Below are 15249 nucleotides of genomic sequence, written 5' to 3' on the forward strand. Positions count from 1 at the left end.
CAGTCAAAAGCAGGAAGAAGCTAGACAGGTTTTTTTTCTCTCACTAAAAGAAGAAAAAATCTTAAAAGCCAGAAAAAAATGAGGCATTATATACAGGAAAAGAATAATAACAATTAAGGCTGGTCATTCATCATACTAAAAGGAGGATAAAAGATAATAGAATGACATTTTTGACATTTTGAGGGGAAAAAACATATTAAAAAGTATGTCAAAATGAAGATATTTTTAGTTAAACCATACAAAAAACCTTATAGCAGATACACTACATGAACTGCTGAAATTGTTAATTTAAGGGATATGGTGCAATATGGTAGCTTGGATCTAAAACGAAGAGCATTAGAAATAATAAATATTAAGTCAGTATAAAAGTGTTCCTTAATTTCTTTTAGAGTCAGTTGAGTAAAGTGAAAATAATGTATGACAATAAAATTGAATAGAAATCATAAATGAAAGTATCCACTATAAGGTTATTATATATAAAGTCATGTTTAATTTGTTCAAATTAAACTGTTAAAAGTGAAAGAGTATATTATAATATCAAAATAAATCAATAAAAGTTATTTTACATACAGATATGTGTAAAAGTGGACACATGCAGTTCACACCCATGTTGTTCAGGGATCACCTGTGTTTCTGATTTGAAGTTGAGGATCCCATTTAGCTAGAGGGTTGACTTAAATTATATGAGCAATTTGGAGTGCACAATGGGTCTCTGCCCCTCAACTCTGTCATTGTTCAAGAGTCAACTCTGGATTCATAGGTAGATAGATAGGTGATAGATAAATAGATAGATAGATAGATATTGTAGATAGATAGATAGATAGATAGATAGATAGATAGATAGATAGATAGATAGAAATGGGGGGTAGTGATGGCTGTACAGCAGTGTATGTGCATTTGAACTACTGAACTGTACACCTAAAAGTAGGGTCTATAGGTATACAGAAAAAAAAACAAAAACTGGGTAAAATAGAATTTAAATGGAAAAATAGTAGTAGATTTAAACATTGTAATTTAATTTCACATTAAATTTAATAAAGGAACTAAACACTCTAAACAAAAGGCAGCAGTTGTTAGATGGGAGATGGTTTAATGCTGTTAACAACAAACACATTCAATAAATAAAGACATATAGGTTGAAAAAAATGGATTGAAATTATTAAATAATATGCACAGGGAAGCTGGTGTGGCTATGTTTATGTCAGAGCAAACTGAAATTTAAGACAAAAAATTATTCTGAGATAAAGTGGATCACTCCACAATGTTAAATGTTAATTAACCTAAGTTGTAAATCTTGCCTGTATATGCAGGTAACAACAGAGATTCAAAGTGCATGATAAAATATTTGACAGAAATATGGAGAAAATACACTGAAAGTTCATCATAATTGAAGAATATGGGAAAAACTAAAACTTATTCAGAGTTGAAGACTTGAACATTTTTCTTTCAGTAATTAATATGAAAATTAGACATATTTCAGTAAAAATGAGGGATGATTTGAACAGCATCCTAAGTGAATCTGACATGATTGACACTGAAACAGAATCGAATCCAATTGCTGCAGGACACACATGTATCTCTGTATGTGCCCTTGGAACAGTCACTGACACACCAATACCAAACCATCAAGAAAAATCTGTGGATTTCAAAGGATTGCAGCAATACACACTATGTTTCCTGAATGTAATGGAATTAAATCATAAGTTAAAAATAAAACAAAACAATAAGATATCTAGAAAAATTATAAATATTTTCAAAGTAGGCAACACATCACAAGACAAATAAAAAAATTTTCAGTGAAATATTGACAAAAATACAACATATAAAAATTGTGGGATAAAGCTAATATAGCCCTTATAGGGACATTTATCCTTTTAAATACCATTTAGTGGGTTTAAATAACAAAAGTATTTTTGTTCACTAAGGTAAACAGAAAAATTTAAGGAATTTTTAAATAAGCCATCAGAACTGATAAATAAGTTAGGGGACATTTTAGGATAAAAATTTAATGTATACATTTCTGAATTCTTGCAACAAAGCATTTGGAAACTAAATTTTAAAGTGTTACTTATAATTAGCATAAAAATATAAAATAATTGAAATAATTGGGATTAAATGTATTGAAAACTGTGGAAGATCACTACATTGAAAATCAAAATATTGCAGTACAAAATTATGAACAACCTAATAAATGAAGAGACATACCATGACCATTAATTTAAAGGTTTAATGTTTTGAAGGCATGCATTCTCCTTAAGTGGACCTATAGATTTTTTGCCATTTTAGCCACATTTTCAGTAGCTTTTCATTATAGAAATTGACAAGATCACTTTAAAATGTAGAAAGACAACTTAAAACAGCCCACAAGATCCTAGAAAACGCATTTTTTGGGGGGCGGGAGGTTGTGACTGATTTCATAATTTAGTACAAATCTACAATAATAAATATACTGCTTTATTATAACTACCGGTAGTAAATATGTTGATAGAGGAAAGAACCTAGACACAAATTTGCACATATTTGCTACAATGACTTTTTGAAAGTCAGGCTATCAGAGTCACTTAGGGATTTCAGTGGGAAAACATGGTTTCGTAAAAAAAAAAAAAAAAAAATGGTACTGGAACAATTTGGAAAAATAAAATGAGCCTTTACTCCTAGATCATAGCACACTAAATTTTTTTATATAAACCATAAATGTAAAAATAAGAACTATAATACTTCTAGAATAAAGTGAGAGTATCTTTCTGCTCTTAAGTAAGCGAATATGCCAGGAACACCAAAAGCATTCATCATAAAAAAAAGATACATCCAGTTTTATTAAATTAAAAACCCTTTGGTCTTAAAACATTTTAAAACTGAAAGTGCAAGCCACAAACTGGGAGAAAATGTTCACTTTACAGAAGTTAAATATATAACGAACTCTTTTAGCTCAATATTAAAATATAAATAGCCCAATTAAGTGGGCACTGGAATTATAATTTTTAAACTGTGAAAATACGTTCAAGCACACATACACTGAGATACCATTATATACCTACTTGGTGGAAAAAATAAAAATGACTGAAACTACCAAATGTAGGTAGTACTGTGGGTTAATGGATGTCTCTATACCAGGTAGACTATACCAGGGTTTCAACCACATTGGAAAATGATTTTTGCAATTCCTTATAAAGTTAAACATACACTTACCTAATGGTTCCATTTCTTGGCATTTAATAAAGATAAATGAAAATGTACATTTACAAAACTATATTCAATATTCATAGAAATTTTATTCCTAAGAGCAAAGGGTGCATAACAACCCAAATGCCTATCAGCAAGAATAATATACGGTGACATGTTCATACAATGAAATGGTTTGCAGCAAGAAAGCCAATCAAAGTAATGATACATGACACAAAAGGGGAAAACAATCTCATAAACATTTTGCGTTGAATTTAAGAGTCAGATACAAAGGAATGTGTGCTGCGTGATGCAAAGGTGGTATGAAATTAAAGAGTAGGCAAGCTTTTCTGTGGTGATAGAAATCAGTTTCGTGTGTTGGGTGGAGATAGATTCCAAAAGAATACGGAGAACCTCCGAAGCGGTGGAAGAAGGGAGGGTATTTTTGTCAAAACTCACTGAATTGTACATTTGTTTGTTTATGTAACATTGCCACAAATTATAAAAAGGACAAAGGTTGTATGACTTACATTTTTTTAAGAAAAAAAAAAAGAGCCAAGGTTATATTTCCTACAAGTTTTTCCACAACCTCCTTTTTTAAGAAGAGTTCTAATAAATGCTGCCATAGTTATCAGAGGAGGACATTTCCACCCAGGAGAATCACGCCTATTTCCCAGATCCCTGGTATTTCAGGAAACCAAATATTATGAATTCACCCTTAGGTATTATACTTGATGTGATTCTGGATACATTTGAATTTAACAGTGATTTCATTTTTGAGGAACAATGAATCTGAATGCAGGCATGATATTTAATGATAATTAGGATTTTTTAAAAATTTATTAGATATGATTATGGTATTCATGTTTTGTAGAAAAATGCTCATTTTTAGAAATGTATTCTAAATTTTCCAGGTGTAAAATGGCATAATGCTATATTTATTATACTTGAGTGTTTAAGCAAAAATTAGACAAATTCAGTATGACAAAATGTTAGTTATCAAATCTGGATGATGGTTATATGAATGCTGGTTGTACTTTTTCCTCTCTGTTTTCTATAAATAAGGTAAAAAAAAATAAACTAAATTTTAAAATATTTTTTTAAAAAGATATCTTCTCTCTAGATTCTGTGCTACTAATTATTAATGTTTTTTAATGCTTAGATAAATGCTTGGGTGGCCAATTTCTTTCAAAATTCCTAGAAGCATGAAGTAAATCATTCTAATTCCCATTACTATAGGTCATATATTCACTGAGTAGCCAGATTATTATGATCTCTGAACACATAATAATCTGGCCACTCAGTGTGTGTGGCCACACACTGAGTGGCCAGATTATTTATTTATATATATATATATATATATATATATATATATATATATATATATATACACTATATATATATATATATATATATATATATATATATATATATATATATAGAGAGAGAGAGAGAGAGAGAGAGAGAGAGAGAGAGAGAGAGAAAGAGAGAGAGAGAGAGACCCAGTGCATGAATAGGTTCATGGATGGGGTCCGGCCAGCCTGGCCAGGGGGAAGGGACATGGGCAGTTGGCCAGCCTGCCTGCCGGTCGAACTCCTGATCAAAGGGGCAATTTGCATATTAATCTTTTATTATACAGGATATACACTGAGTGGCCAGATTATTATGCATTCAGAGATCATAATAATCTGAACACTCAGTGCATATATATATATATATATATATACACAGTATATATATAGTTAGTTAGTTAGTTAGTTAGTTACTGTTTCCTCTAGGAAGCTCAGAGGCATGATGCTTGATTTCAGTACTTTTACCTTAGCCCACTGTTCTTCATGAAGACAAATACTGGAATCATTCTGAATTTTCTAAATTCTTTTCTCCTCCAATGATACTGTTCTAATTCTCAACAAAAGAGTGTTCTTCTCTTGGCAGAGGGGGATGCATCTTTAGAAAATAATTTCCCCTTTGATTGCAGTATGTCAACTCCATTTCCTTCCTGGCTCTTGGTCAAGAACTTGGCAAGATACCCTGGGCAGTATGGCTCAGTTGGTTGGCACACCATTCCATACAGCAGAAGGTGGCAACTTCAAGTCCCAGTTAGGACATATACAGGAGGCAACTAACTAATGTTTTCCACTCATAACTCTCTCTCTCTCATTAAAAAATGTAAAAATGCGAAATTGGCAAGACTTGTACAGATATTCTGGTCATACATGCTTTTCTGGCTCATGTTTTGTTTTCTTTAGAAATCGGATTTTATTATATGGATGTTTCTATTGCAAGCTGCCCCAATTCTCTTTAGACACGAGGGGTATAATGAAGGAATATGTGAATGAATAGTTCAGTGAATCAATGAATTAATGATTGAGTGAGCAAGTCTATGGATCCTTCCATTTCTTGTTGGGTTCCATCAAAAATTCATTACTCTTATTTGTGCAAACTGCAGACTTTTGATCAGCATATTTAGCAGGTCCTTACAGATGAAATGACAATCACTGTTCTAAATTAGGTTTATTTTATACCACATATGCCAACATGAGGCTCAGAAAATAATTTCTCTCCACACAATTTAGTACCACTGCCCTGGTTTTCTTTTTCATTACTTTCCCTGGGCTCCCGGTGAAGCATTTCTCTGGTTTCTGCTGCAATGTGAGATGTTTATCTCACCGGGGTTCCTGAGCCCCTCTGAGGGTCAGCACATTCCCTTTTCTTCCTGAAGGTGTTTAATGGCCATGAGAATGTGTTGCCAGGCTGAGGCTGGGCAGCACTTTTATTCCTAATCAATGCTAGGACCAGGAAGCGGCAGCCCTCACTGCCACGTGCACCTCTGCACTGACCATCTCCTCTTTGAAGCCAGTGATCAGAAGCAGTAGCATTTTTCTGAAACAACCAAGATTTTCACGAGTCATGTTATTCTTAGTGTATTTGAAATGGCACCAGCCACGGGACTATTGGCAGATGGATATGAAGGATATGAATTCAGATCTACTGTGAAGTTCTCTGTAGCAGTAGTGATACTTTTGCTTTTTGCATCTCTCCCTGAAGAATAAATCTTCAGACAGGGCATATGGCAGATGGTGGTAGTCTGAGAATCACCATGAGGACTGCCAAGAGTAAACTCTGCATAGTGAAATGTAAAATGTCTTACTAAGGTTCCCTGGTGTTAAAATTTGGACCAAGATTTGGACCATTAGTTAATGATGATCCAAGATTCTACCCAGATTCTCCCAGAGGAGTCAGGGAAGAGTAGCGACTGAAAACTCTGATTTTGAAGTCAGACAGTGTTGGATCTGAATCCTGTTTTGATCTCTAGTGACTTTATGAAAGTAGCTGTCCCTCTTTGAGTCCAGGTTCCTCACATATCAAAGAGGGGATAATCATGCCTAAGTGAGATAATGCATGAAAAATGCTTAGCCTAGTAACCAATATGTTAATGTTAAAAGAATCCAATAAATAGTAATTATTATTTAATAACATACATGCATTAGTAATTATTAATAAATAATAGTAATTGTTCTAACGCTATATAGTAATTATCCATAACACATATATAATAGTAGTCTATATTAATAAAAGGGTAATATGCTACCAGATGTCTTCCAGACCTCCTTTAAAGCCACAGTGGTGGGACAGAGGCAAAGGCAGTTAAGGGTGATCAGGCTGGTCGGCAGAAGTGATTAGGGGCGATCAGGCAGACAGAGGTGGTTATAGGCTATCAGGCTTGCAGGGGAAAGCAGTTAGAGTTGATCAGGCCAGCAGGGGAGAGGGGTTAGGAGTGATTAGGCCTGTAGGGTAGAGCAGTTAGGGGCATCAGGTAGGCAGGCAGAGGGGTTAGGGACAATCAGGCAGGCAGGCAGAGGCAGTTAGGGGAGATTAGGAAGGCAGGCAGAGTGGTTAGGAGCGATCAGGCACTCAGGCAGGTGAGTGGTTAGGAACCAGTGGTCCCAGATTGCAAGAGGGATGTCTGACTGCCACAGGGATCAGGCCTAAACCTGCAGTAGGACATCCCCTGAGGGGTCCCAGATTGGAGAGGTTACAGGCCAGGCTGAGGAACACGCCCCCCCCACTCCCCGGTTGTGCATGAATTCCACCCCCACCCCTCCATGCATGAATTTCATGCACTGGGCCTCCAGTAATAATATATGTATTGAGTCCCATTTTGGTCACATTGAAGATATAAAAATGAATTATACATCTATCTTATATTCATAGGACTATAGCTTTACTAGAGAAATAAAGCTTATGATATCTGACTCCCAAAGTGGTGGAAGGTTAAATTAGCTGAGGCATGTGAAACTCAGCACAGTAGCTGACAGCTGTTCCTATGACACACTGCTATGACACATGTGGGAAATGTTAAAATCAAGAAGACATTCCAATAATGTGGCTTGGGAAATCAGAGGGAAAACAGTAACTTACCACTTAAAGGATTAAGGGAGTGAGCAGAATATGATAGCCCCCATGGAGGAAGACATGGGGAAAAGACATTATATTTAAAGATGCCAGAATAAATTGAATTAGCATTGCAGTGACCAGTGGCAGGAATGTGTGGAGAAATTCTCATGGCAAACATAGGTAGCTTATATAGGACAGGGTCCCTCTAGACTTAAGAACATCTTTTTTTTACATATGTGAGTAAATATTTAGAGTTTGAAATAATGTTTCACTATTTAATTGCTTCTCAAATACAAGTTGGACAAGTGTACGGCCCCCATTTCCAGATGAAGAAACTAAGGCCGATGACTTTGAAGGCTTTGCCCAGGTTCATCAGACTCAAAAGTGACGGAGCCACAGTTGGCTTCCAGGGCAGTGGGGCGCAGTGAGCTTCCTCACACCAGGCTGCCTTCCTGTGCTTGCTAACTAGAAATGACAGCCAGCATTGCTCTTCCTCTCCCCATGATGGCAGGGTACCAGCACACGATGGCAGTTCCAACATGAAATACTCGCTGAGCCATGGGCTTTCTGTTTGAGAGATGCCTGGAACCACTGGCAACACAGAGAGTGAAAACAGCACATGGGAAATTACACCCATGGTTCTTTCTATGAGTTTGCTCCCTACACGTGGGGAGCAAATAATATGTTTTCTGTTGTGTGAGGGGCCTGAGCACCAAGGGGCAGACACTGCATTGCATTTTGAAATCAACCTGAATTTGAATTTGGGGTCAACTTTTATACTTTTCATGCTTAAAGGTAACCTATATACACATCTCTCTCTCTCTCTCTCTCTCTCTCTCTCTCTCTCTCTCTCTCTCTCTCTCTATATATATATATATATATATATATATATATATATATATATATATATATTTGCATTTTGTCTTTATGGGGACCTTAGTTTCTCTTTTGCTAACATAAGATTGAATTGTGTGTTCTATAAAGACTCTTCCTAAGTCTTTATTCTGAAAATATAGTTACATTTTATAACCCAAGATCCTGTTTTTATAATGGCTGAGTGGAGATCTCTTTGCCTTTTGAAACATTGGTTCAAAATAGCATGTCATATACCATCGATCGGCAAACTGTGACTCACAAGCCTCGATTTGCCGTTCTGTTGACTAATGAGTTTGCCTACCACTGTCGTATACCATGGAAATTCCAAATCCTTGCCAGGTTTTCTGCAAGTTCCTAAGGTGGCTGGAGTATGCCACAGGGAGGAGTTTTGTTCTCATGAGTATTAGGATTATGACTAAGTCTATGGCTTGCCTGTCCATCCCCCTTTCTCTCCCCATCCACCCACCCCCACCCCCCTGCTCCCCTGCATTTGGGCTTTCTGGGCCATCCTGAATTGCTGCAGATCAAAAGCAATACGGCAGCTTTTTTTCCAAACTCCCCACCAAAGGTGTTTATTTTTCCAACATTTCAATTTCTCCTGAAGAAGAGTTTAGTTCACCTCTTGCATTACCCTTTCATTTTGAAGGCCTATGTATTTGGGGCCTTACTTTCACTCCAAGAATTTGCCAGGCATTGTTCTTTTTTTAAAAAAAAAAAATAGTCCCCTCCCTAAGGGAAATTCTGCAGCAAATATTAAAGATTTTCCTTCACCACAAATCCATTTGGTATTTAACAAGAAGTATGGGCCCTGACAGCTGGGCCCAGATAAAACTTTCTGTGAACATTTCCATGTCATTAAATGTTCTTCCACAACATCATTTTTAATGGCCATGGAGCATTTGGACATATGCATGCCTTATAATTTATTTAACTCCATCCTTGATCGCTGGACAGTTAAGTTGATTTGCAAAACTCATGCAATTTCAGGATTTCACCATTTTTAAAACCATTTGCCAATAAAATAGGAGGAAAAAATGTCACTTCCCTGTTGATTTATTTATATGGTGTGTGGTTTTGTTTTATTTTTTTAGTTCATCAGTAAATGTAAATACTTTTCTCATTAATTGATCATTTAAATTTTATTCCTCATCTCATCAGACAATCTCGTTGGCTCTGATCCCAAAATATGTACTAAATCTCTCCACTTCTCTACTGCTTTACTGCTATCTCTGAACCACATGTACTGCTGAAGTCACCCTCTAGTTGGACTACCCAAATCCACACTTGTCTTCATGCAAAAACAAAGTAGATAATGCCCTGTCCTGCTCATACAGTGGGCCTTCTCATTCCTCTCTCTTTCCTCTTATAGTTCAGAGTCCTAGGTGACCTGTGTATTGTATTGTATCTAACTCTCCCACTGGTGACCTTGTCTTGTATTGCTCTGCCCCTTCATTCACTATCCTGTGGCCACATCAGCTGTCTTTCTGGTTTTTTTGTTTGTTATAATTCAGGCTCATTCCTGCTTCAGTTGCTTCAGTACTTGACTTCTTCTCTGTTGATCTGGATTCCACTTCCTACCCCCACTTCCAGACCTGCATGAGACTGGATCCCTCTTATCCTTCAGAATCCATATTCAAGCACTGGCTTTGCACAGAGAAATTTCTCCACTCACTGAAACAGAATTAGCCTTTTCTGCCTCCTGGGAGCTGGAGCAGCATGGACCAAGATGCTAACACATTTGTGTTCCTTTATGGTTTCTTTCTTTGTTGAGTAAGGCAGGAGGGAGGAGTGATGAAAGATTGGACTGGACACCTAGTCAGAAGGCCAGATAATATAGAGCATTATCAATCAGCTAAGTGTCTTTTATTTTATTCTAGGTAGGGTTTTTTAGAGCTCCGTATCGTTTTATTCAACCATCATTTATTCATATCAATCATTTATTTAAGGCCTACTATCTACCAGACATTGATGGATATTAGAGAAACAGAATTATCTTTGCCTTTAAGGGGATTGCAGTTATAATTGAGAACCCAAAATGCTCAGTGTCCCCAGAGCACATGTAAAATCCTGAACCATGAGTTCTTCCAATCCCCAGTAGACTGTGATCCATTAAGGAGACATCTCTTAAGTGAAACAGTTAAGATGCATCAGATTCTTCTGCCCTCAAGTCTCTTAACCTAAGGAGTTTTACTTTTTTCACATACTAATAACTTCCCTTGCTATCCTTTAGCTAGAGGCTGTAAATGAACATGCGAAAGCCCTTGGCTTAAAGACCTAGATAGAAATTCCACCCAAACATCCCATGGATACAAACTGCAAGTCTCACTTACCCAAAGGCTTCTTCCACCTCCAGCCAGTGGTGGAAAGAGGTGAGGAGTTAATGAGGGGAGTGCTGTCAGATTTCATCTTTTCCCCTTTGATGGGAGAAGACACCTTGCACATCAATGAACATGCCTCCTTATTGACTGTATTTCTACTTGGATGTCCTAGAGATGGAAGGTGTCAGTTCTCATCTCTTTGATCCATCACCGCAGCATGTTTGAGAGGAGATACAGGGCCTCTTCATGTTTCTTTCCCATCTCTTTTAATTATATTCAACACAGAGAGACAAGACTTACCTCCCCATAAGCAAGATGCCTTCACCACTCTGAAACTGTTTGCCTGCTCTTCTGGTTTGGGGCATTGCTCAGTTCTGTAATGTTTGACCCATCAAGGTTAAAGAGAATGTTTTTCTTTCTTCCTTTTTTTTTTTCTTCTTTTTTTTTCAATAGACCATGGAACAATAACAACTTAGAAAATACATACATAACAGCTCAACTGCTGGCCACTGGCTGTCTTGGATACCCTCTAGAGCAGTGATTCCCAACTTTTGTTTGGCCATGCCCCACCTAAGCATCTCTAAAATTCTGATTGCCCCTCCCCCCATGACATATAATTCTTATTATTCCAAAAGTGGATCCTTATTCACCTGGAGGAATCTAAAAGGCCATTGACTTGGTCTAAACAAGCTTCCAAAGAACATGGCATCCATGAAAGTGAAAAACAAAAGAACAAAAGGACAGTTGAAGTACTGAGGAAGAAATCACTAAAACATTGTTTAAAAATATCAGTAATATGTAGTGATATAAAAAAATAGCAAATAAAGTTTCAAAACATATAATAGAGAACTGAAATACATAAATATGTCACAATATATATTTATATACTATATATGAGGCCCCTAGAACCACAAGAAATGCAAAAATTCATTGTTAATAACTCATTCTCAAATTGCCCTCCTTAAAAATCAAACTGCCCCAGGTTGGGAACCACTGCTCTAGAGTTAATATATTTGGAACCCTCATCTTTTATTGAATATATTTTTTACATAAGCCCATACTCTACAGCAGGTGTCCTTAATGTTTTTTATGCCATGAACATCTTTGGCCTTCTAGTGAACCCAGTGGAATACTTCTGCAGCCAATTACAGAATGGGACCCTAAGCAGAGGAAGAGGAGAAGGACAAGAACAGTTATTGTAAGGGGACTATCCCTTTGGACTGAGGTATAGGGAAAGGGCAGATTATAATATCAGGATATTCTTGGGCCCCAGAGATCAAACCCAATCTGCACTCAACTGACCTGTTCTACTTTATCTCCACTAGCTACCTGGACATACCCTAGGCAAATTCTGGCCATCTCTTCAAATGACTGATGCTGATCATCAGAGTCACTTCCCAGCTCCTGGTGATTTTTCTCTTCTATGAGAATCAGGGGCATCAGCTGTCATTTCTATGTTAGGTGATTCTGCTCCTCTGGCCACAGATAATTCATCCCGTTACCTGAGCCACATGGACCTATCAGAGGCATTCCCAGGAGAATATGAGCTGGAAGGAGAGGAAAAAGAGCGGTTCTTTTCAGGCAGTGAGAGGAAGAACATAAGGCTTGGGAGCTGTTGCTGGCTATGTCTCTTGCCAAATAGAGGATGGAAATGAATATTCAAAAGAACATATAAAACAGATACACAGAGAGAACAGCAAACACTCTGTGGGGATCAGCTCCTGGTTGTAGTCATCATAGAGACCCTCTGCATTCTAAGTTCTCCCTGGTCCAGGGCACCACCTCTATCATTCCAACCACCCCCTTTCTGTTGTAGCTCCTGCAGGTTGGGCTTGATCTCTGGGGTCCAAGAATATCCTGATACTAAAATCTTCCCTGTGTCCATACCTCAATTCAAAGGGAGAGCCCCTTAAAATAACTGTCCTCCTCTGCCTATGCTTAGTGACTCATTCTGTCCTAACAGCTTAGACGTACAGCAAAAGCCTTCCTGTTCTTCCCTTGCATTGATAATCTGAACCACACAAATGGACAGACTTAGCATCCTGTTCTGTATCAGGCACTGACTTATTATTGTCTCTATTTCAACTAATGGTATTTGTTAGGCATTACTTAATGGTACTGTTTCATACCTGGGGAAGACATTAGAGATTTCTATTTCAACCCCCTCATTGGTGAAGAAGGAGAAAATGGTACTAAGACATAAGTGATTTCCCTAAAGTCATGTAACATTTCTCTAAGTGAGTTCTACTTGGGCATGGCAGCATCAACAAATAAAAAGGTGTACAAGACAGAGAGGCGTGTCTTGTACATCTTTTAACAAATTGTCTTCTACATAACCACCATTTCTGGGAAATCCTTCAGAAAAAGAAAAGCAGTTTAAATGGTTTCAACCACAAGCATAGAACTCTTATTTCACCAAACACCTATTGGTTTGCAGTTGAACTAGTGTACATGCATTTTCAGTAATACTACACAATCACATGGTCAGGAGTCTCTTTTACTCTTTCAAACACACATGTATACACACATGCACTCCATGCATAATACAAAAACATACATGCATGCAGATATACAGTAAGATAGAGGCAGTTATCCAAAGCTTTGCAATGATAAGGACATAAAATAATATGTTTTTTTAACCCTGAGTTTTCCTATTATTTTTGTTTTGTTAATACTGATCGAAATGGAAACTGTGGATTTATAGGAAATTAGTTCTGCCCCAGATCTGATATAGTTTCATTGACAAGTCACTTAACATCATAGAACCTCCAATTCTATTGTTAGATAAATGGATTTTACTTATTGATATGGAAAATGTAGATCTTTATTTTGTTCAGAATGCCTTTATATCTTGGGATAACAGGTGATATGGGAACAATTGGAAAACACTATAATTCTCACTATCCTTGATGACCGCCTTCTCCTTCCCTTCCTTCCTTCTTGCTGTCATTGGCCTGTGTACAGATGGGATCCAAAACCCTATCTGCTCTTACCTGTGGAACCAGGAAGTCACCTCATATCTAGCAGATAAGTAGTCTAGAAGCAAAAAGGGACTCAATTTAAGGTATGCAGTCTACACATTCTCATCCTTCTTTACAATTAGAATAACCTCTGGTCTAGGTGAGAAAACCACCACATTCTTTCAAAGCGACAACTTCTCTATCTCCAGGACCTTCACAATTGGGCTAGGTTAATAAAGAGTGCTCACAGGCCTTACCAGTTTGGGTTTAGTACATGAGAAACATGCAATCCTGGATGTTGATGATGTCTACTCTAGAAATATCTAGAGAAGTTTTATCTTGCTCAATGTACAAATTATTAAGGTGATTACAATTACAATAAGGAAAAAAGTGCATCTTTTATCAGTGCCCATAAAAACATCTCTCTCATATTCCCTTAAAGTATGATAGGTCTTTAGGTAAAATCATGATAGGCAATATATATTGACCACCTCAGCCTGTTCACTGGCCTTAAAAGCACACTGGCATTATCTTATGTATTGCTCCATGTTAGCCCATATGACAGGTACTAGTATGATTACAATGTTTAAAGTAGAAAATTGATAATTAGAGGAAATAAGTAAGAGCTAGTGTGTGGTAAAGTAAGAAAGCCAATTAAAGCTGTAAGACTGCAAGTACTGTACATGTAGCTCTGCATAGTCTGCCTCAATTATACTTAATCTTAATGTACTCACATTTGGGTGTATACATAAAGATATGTATTCAGTTATTTTATAATTTGGTTGATGCATAAATTGGCTCAGTCTAAGTTTTTGTTTGTGCAACATAGAGATGTTTTGCCAGAATGATCTTTATGAGCACTTACTGGAGAGTCAAGAAATTCAATCCAGGCATGATAGATGGTTTGCAAAAAGACAGCAGTCATTTATCTTCCCACCCCTTTGCCAGGTGATTTTGCAGCAATTTCTATCAAGAAGTGGACTCTATTAGGCGCTCCTCTAGGAAACGGAGCTACTTTGTTCCTTCCTGTGGGCAATTAAAGTAGCAAAAATGAGATTGCTACAGTTCTGAGCCTCCGCATCCAGAACCCTTTCACACATCCGCTCTTCTTAGTCAACCTCTGTCGTGTCAGCGACCTGGGCCAGCCTGCGGGGTACTGCTTATGTGGCCCAGTCACCTTTGTAGCACTAAGCAACAGTCACCCACTGCCAAACATGTACACAAGGCTCTAGATCTGTCTCTACTCACGTTGAAAGCTGATCATAGACACATGAGCAAGCCCAGCTGAGGTCAATCAAGCTTATCTAGATCCACAGAACTGCCAAATTAATCCATAGACTCATGAGCAACATTAAATATTGGTTGATTGTTGTAAGCCATTAATTTTCTTAGAGTGGCTCATGATGCAATGATACATTAAGTGAGACACCAACAAAGCAATAGCAAAAACATATTTTATTCTGTATTATATAATTCGGGTGTTGTTGTTTTTATCGGGGAGGAAGGGAGGTTTTACATCATTCATTCATTCATTC

The sequence above is a fragment of the Pipistrellus kuhlii genome, unplaced genomic scaffold, assembly GCF_014108245.1.
Source record: "Pipistrellus kuhlii isolate mPipKuh1 unplaced genomic scaffold, mPipKuh1.p scaffold_m20_p_12, whole genome shotgun sequence".
Lineage (NCBI taxonomy): Eukaryota > Metazoa > Chordata > Mammalia > Chiroptera > Vespertilionidae > Pipistrellus > Pipistrellus kuhlii.